Raw genomic sequence first — 6,920 nt, forward strand, 5'->3', positions numbered from 1 at the left:
GGCAGGCCCAGTGGGGGGACTTCATGCGTTACCCACCTCCGTGGTCAGGGCCAGCACCTTTTAAAGAAATGACTGTTCTAACAGCTCATCCACGCCAGGTCTGGGAGCTGGCTCACCACGAAAGACAAGAGAAGCTGAGCTTCAGCTTCTGAAAGTTAGAGGTCCCCCCACCTAACCCCCCTCCCTGGAGCAGTCAGCTCTCTGAATTCTGGACAGCAAATCCCAGGAAATAAACACATCAGAGAGCCTTGGAAGGTCTAGGGCTCCATCAAATGTCAGAAGTGATGCCAGCCTCTTAATTAATGCCAACAGCAGCAATGGAACAAAGCCAGCCAAACTCCTGGGAGCCCAAAGAAAAAGGCTGGGCTCCTGGCCACAGCTGGTGAGCCCGTGCAGGGACCACGGGGGAGAGGGTCCGTGACTCGCTTGCAGTTCTGTGGGCTGGTTGGGTTCCTTGTAACCAGTCCTGGATAATTTTCTTGTCCCCAGAGTTCTAGCCAAAAGCCGAAAGTCCCAGCTATAAGGATAGAAACCTTAAAACTGTTGGGAGCCCTCTTTGCATTTTTGGGCAGCAACCCAGGCTGTAGTGCAGGACTGCAAAAACGAGGCAGGGAGGTGAAGTGATATTTATCAAGCATGAACTGTGAGCCAGGGTTTTTCCATATAGTGTCCTTAAAACCTTGTAAGGCCCAGTGTCAGTGTCCCCGTTCACAGGGTGGGAATGACAGCATAGGTGGTACAGTTCAGGTTGTCAAGAGGCAATGTGAATACTGTCTGGTTGACTCCAAATCCTTATTTCAGAAACTGTGGGCATTTTTATCAATTCAACTAATTTTTGATAGTGAGCCCTAGGCCTTGAGAGCTGAAGAGAGATGCAGAGACCATGGCTCAGCCCTTCCAATGAGAGGGAGGTGACAGGGTCCCAAGAGCTAAAGACAAGGGTCCCAAGTGCACCCACAGTTAGTCACAGCGTCTGCGGGTCAGAAGGCCGGCACAGCGCACCTCAGCAGGTTCTCAGCTCAGGGGCTCACAAAGCCACAGTCAAGGTCTCTGCAGGGCTGTGTCCCTTTCCGGACTCAAGTTCACTAAAGTTGTTGGCAGAATTCAGATCCTGTGGTTGTCAGGGGTCCTCATCTCCTCACTGCTTCTGGGGCTGTTTCCACCTCCATAAGGCCACCTGCATCACTCTGTGGCAGGTGCCTGTAGTCACAGCTACTCAAGAGGCCGAGACAAGAGGATCACTTGAGCCTAAGGATTTGAGGTTGCCGTGAGCTATGATGTTATGGCACTCTACCCAGGGTGAAAAATTGAGACTCTGTCTCAAAAAAAGAAAAATGAAAAAAAGAAAAAAAAGTTAACCTGAAAATCCACATCTGGGGGAAAGACTTTCCATAATTATGGCAAAATGAAGATTTTTTTTTTTTTTTGAGACTCTACCCCTGGGTAGAGTGCTGTGGCATCATAGCTCACAGCAACTTCAAAGTCCTGGGCTTAAGCAATTCTCTTGCCTCAGTCTCCCAAGTAGCTAGGACCACAGGTACCCACCACATTGCCCGGCTATTTTTTGGCTGTAGCCGTCATTGTTGTTTGGCAGGCCAGGGCTGGATTCGAACCCACCAGCTCTGGTGTACATTGGCTGGCTCCTTAGCGGCTTGAGCCACAGGCGCCGAGCCGGCATAATGAAGATTTTTCAGATGTATAAAAGCAGAAAGAATTCATCTCCAGCAGACCTGCACTACGAGAAATAATAAAGGAATTTCTTCAGGCAAAAGGAAGACTATACCACATGGAGTCTCTAGATCTACCCAAAAGAATGAAGAGCACCCGGACTGGAAGACGGCCACGATAACATTCCACAAAACACCTCCCGGCACAAGCTGGCGCCTTGCTCCCCTTTTCTCTTCATGTCCTACAGTAGGAATGGCTGCACACACAGAGTTTTAAGACATTTTTTTTAATATTAATGATATTAATAGTATTAAATGTCAAAAAAATCTATCTCTGATAGCTCATAGAGATACTTGTTAAATGTTGAAAGCTGGAAGGAGGGAAATGTTGAAAGCTGGAAGGAGGGAAAGCGGCAAAAGCAAAGGAGTGAAAGAAGTTGGGGAAAGGGGGAAGGAAGGAAAGGAGAGACAGAGGGAGAGGGAGAGAGGGAGGGAAGGGGTGGGCGCACTAACCGGCCTGGGAGCCAGGTTCTGCCCACCACCTGCTGCTGTGACACTTCCCACACTTCCCTTCACGTGCAGGAACCACTGTCTCCCTGTGGTCAGCAGAAGGCCTGGCCTCTCCCTCTGAAGTGGACTCATTCAGCCCACAGCTCCTCCAAGGGGCATCCAACCATTTTTCTTTTCTGCTGAATGTTGGAAAAATAAGAGTTGTCTTGGGCCATGCAGTAATTACACAAACACTAACAAACACTAATGAGCAAAAGAAAAGGGTCCTGCACGCTTTTTTTTTCCTGCATACTTTTTGTGACATCCAACACCACATATAAGCAAAAGTCCTCAAATAATGTGCAGGGGCCTGAGGGCCACAGGGTGGACACCCTATCAGACAGTGGCAGAAAATAAGAACGAGCCTTAGCAGCTCAGCTTGCCGAGGCATTGGCCACCAACGCAAAGGACATTTCAGGACATTGAACCAGCACCCATAAGAGGGCACAAAATGAACAATGGCAAGACCGACGGGGAGTTTCCAGAGCCCACAGAACGTTTCACACCATGCTGGTGACAGACACAGACCATTCATTCCCTCGTGGCTCCATGTACATTAAATCGTGAATAGCGTATTTACATTCAGTGTCCCACATCTTAGCCCAGGCCAAAGAAACTTGATGGAGCTTGACCATAATGAGCCTGTCACTAGTTATTAACACCCCATGTCCTCAGCAGTAGTGGGGGTGGGGAGGTGACGATCGAAGAATAATCACCTCTCCAGGCTACATCCCCTGTGCAGGACATTGAGAGAGCCCAGCGATTTCACAACACGTCGGTTCAAAAAGCTATCTAGAGTGTGTCAACAACAGCAAAGCATTTTCTACTGACTTCCTCTTACTTGTTACTGGTCAACATGCTCTATGGATGTCAGATTTCATCTTCATGATGCAAAGAGAACCCAAGAAGACAGTCAGCTCAATCAAATAATCATCAGTTTTATCTAGACTAAAAATAATCATTTGAATTTTCCATATTTCAAGATGCTATGTGAATAGGCACTGACAAGGAAGGTGTCTAAAGAGCTCTAAAGAATGACCTTTTGTCCCAGCCATCCCCGTTGGTGAGCAGGGTCCCACCCTGACATCTCCTGGAGCCAGACTATTGTGGGGGTTTTGTGTGTGGCTGGGCGGGGGACCTCAGCAGGACAGAGAGGGGCCCGCTGAGCTGACCTTCCTTGGGCCAAAATAAACAGTGTCTCTGTGGTCATTATTTTAATTAGATAATTTAATCAGTCCTGACATGCTTTTCTGTGCAGGGAAGAGCGAGCCCAAACCGCTGCAGGCCTGTGATATCAAAAGGTCTGAGTTTTTCTACTGACTCCTTGACATAAAAACAAAGGAAAGGATAGGAAGGGTTATATCACTGAATTTTTTTCAGCTGTCTGTGGAAGAAAACAATTCCCTCGAACCAATTTTTCAAAGGAAGTCACTCATTTTTCTCCATCTTTGTAAAACAGCAGGACTGCAGAATACCCACTGTCCCTCTGTGCCTGGTCAAGGTTCCTGGTCAAGGACGATGCAAAGGTACATTTCAAATCAATTAAGGGTGGAGTGTAAATGTCTGACCACAACAAATAAGTTAATGAGGTGATGGTAATGTTAGTCAGTTTGAAGTAAGCATTCCACAATGTAGATCAAATCAGCACAGTGTCCCCCATAATTGTACACAGTTATGATTTAATTAAAAACAAAAATTCAGCCCTGATCTGTGAGAGGAGAGGGAAGAGGGCAAATTACAACACCTTAGTGTTTGGAAGAGCACGATTAATAGGAAAAACAACACACATTTAAACAAGTGTCTTGTTTCTTTTCAGAAGCACTATTACACTCTCTTAAGCAATCAGAAAAGTACAGAGCTCCCATGTCTAAATTATTTTCCAGGAAAACTCTCTTTCTGTTCCTCAAAATTTTCCTTTTACCTGGATGGTGGGCTTTATATATGGTTTCCCCAGAGGATGTCTGGGGACATTTTCCCAGGCCTGGCTCCCTCCCCTCCTCCAGGCTGCTCCAGCTGCTATGAACAGGACTGACTGACTTGGGAAGCCTGTTCAACTCCATCTTTCTTTACCCCAGTGCCTGAACTCTCATTTGCTTTCTTGCTACAATAAACTCTGCAGAGCCTCTTAGAAACCAGAGTCACCCCTGCCAGGCCATGCCAATAATTCCCCCAGAGCAGCTCCTTATGAATGAGTGGCTGCAGCAGGGACCACAGGGAGACCCAAAGAAACAAAGATGTGGGTCTGGAAGGGAAAGAAGCAGGTCTTCCCATCTCCCCCCTCCCCTTTTAATGTTAAATGTTGAGCCCCTGCTCAGTCCAGCCGCCTAACAGGCAGACAGCACTCCCCTCTCAAGGAGGGCGAGACGCAAGGGTTAAAGAGAGGAAAGTTTGGCACAGAGTGTCGTGGCAGGTGCATGACGGTGGGCCTCACTATTGATGTCACACCGTGTGCTCCACAGTCACTGACTCTTCTCCACCAAGACACATATCTACCAAGTCTTGCCCCATCTCATTTATCTGCCAAAAGATGACCCACACAGAATAGAGCTCAGAGGTCTGTTTCTCTAGAAAGCACTCTCTAGCGTTGGGTTTGGAGATAAGACTCAATGCATTAACATCTGCACCATGTTCTAAAATCTATGCTTTTGTAAATCACGCTGCACTGGACAGCGTGGGGTGCCATCCTCCCCTCTGAGAAGAAGGAAACAGGCCACACTAACGCGGGCGCCACTAATGGAGGCTCCCCGTGCAAATGCTAGAACTTTGCTTCCCACTGAGGCCTGATACTTTCCCAAGAAGTTAAATATCTCAAGGGAAACATCTGGGGGCGAGCCTGGAGGAGGTGAAGACAGCGTCCAGAGAGCCCAGCTCCCGACTTCAAAGCCAACTTTCCAACTCTGAAATGAAGGAAGTCTCCTTTTCTCCCACTTGTCTCTGCCTTGCTAAATATAAATGGATCTTGGTTTATATTATGCTGCCTCTAATTGAATCTCATTCTTTATTTGTTTAATTCGGGAACAGTAAACCATCCTGAATGGCTCCCCGGGAAGCCTGCCTCTGTGGCCAGCTGGGTTCCCAGCGAGCCTCCGGAGGCCAGGCAGGCCCTGCCTGGCAGCACCACTGTGGCACAGAAGCGTGGCTGGGACGAAAAGGCCAAGATCCGAGGACATGGGTTCCAGCAAACCCATAAGCATAGTTCACTACAGTAAGGACTCAGAGAAAAGATGATGCCTGCAGATGCTACTAAGGCCTTTAAGGACCTAATCCTACATTCTTTCTTAACTTTAACCAAAAAGATCCTCAGGAAAATGGGAGCCGATAGTACTTGTTTGACAAGATAAAATACAATCCTCAGATCTAAGACCAACATCAACTCACCTTCAAGGGCAGAATTCTAGAACATTAGCCAAATGAGGGCAAGAAAACTGCTTATGTGGAACCGTGAGCCAAGACCTCTTAGTGTTAAAGATTTTGTTAGACATTAATTAATAACTATGTTTTTACTAAATTCCAATTCCATTTTTTTCAGCCTATTCTCCTGGATTTTCTGGCATATAATCATATCATCTGTACCTAATGATAATTTTTCTTTACCTTCCCACTTCTTTCCCTTTTTATATCTTCCAGCATAATTTTAAATAATAGGGATAATACCAACACCTTTCTCTTACTCCTGACCTTCTGGGAAGTGTCTGTAGACACAAGTGTTGGCAAGGATGTGCAGATATTAGAACGCTTGATCTCTGGTGGTAGGACTGTGAAATAGCGCCTCTGCTGCGGAAAACAGTACAGAGTTTACTCCAACAGTGGACCTTACAATCACCATCCAATCCACCTGCTCTGCTTCTGGGTATACAGCAAACAGAACGGAAAGCAGGGTCTTGAATAGATAGTTGCATACCCATGTTCATATCAGCATTATTCATAATAACCAAAAGGCAGTAACAACCAAGTGTCCATCAACAGATGAGTGATCCACAAAATGTGGTCTATCCACCCAATGGAAGGAGATGCGAACACACACGGTCACGTGCATTAATAAAGATACGGTGTTCAGTGAAATAACCCAGATGCAAAAGGTACTGTACGATTCCATTTACACGAGGTACCTAGAGTGGTGGAATTCATAGACTGAAAGTAGAAGGGTGGTGGTGGGCCGGGCTCAGTGGCTCACCCCTATAGCCCTAGCACTCTGGGAGGCCAAGGCAGGAGGATCACTTGAGCTGAGGAATTGGAGACCAGCCTCAGCAAGAGCAAGACCCCAACTTTACTAAGAGTAGAAAAACTAGCCAGACATGGTGACGCATGCCTATAATCCCAGCTGTTTGGGAGCAGAGGCAAGAGGATCACTTGAGCCCAAGAGTTGGAGCTTGCTGTGAGCTGAGAAGCCATGGCACTCTACCCAGGGTGACAGAGTGTGCATGTAATTATTAGCACTTAAAAATGGTTGCGAGGTTAAATTTTATGCTCTGTGTATTTTAACACAATTAAGAGACAGAGAAAGTAAAGAGAAGCAGGCCCGGTTAAACAGTGTTTATTAAAATATTGTTTTAGGTATTATATGACCCAAGTGGCTTCAGATAATAATGGTCATTAATACTCCAGTGTGTGCAATGGGAGGACCAGGTGAGCGGCCCTTGGACAGAGTGCAGTGGTGCAGGCCACCGTCCTTACAGACGAAACACCAAACTAACAACCAAAGAC

The sequence above is a fragment of the Nycticebus coucang genome, chromosome 19 (assembly GCF_027406575.1).
Source record: "Nycticebus coucang isolate mNycCou1 chromosome 19, mNycCou1.pri, whole genome shotgun sequence".
Lineage (NCBI taxonomy): Eukaryota > Metazoa > Chordata > Mammalia > Primates > Lorisidae > Nycticebus > Nycticebus coucang.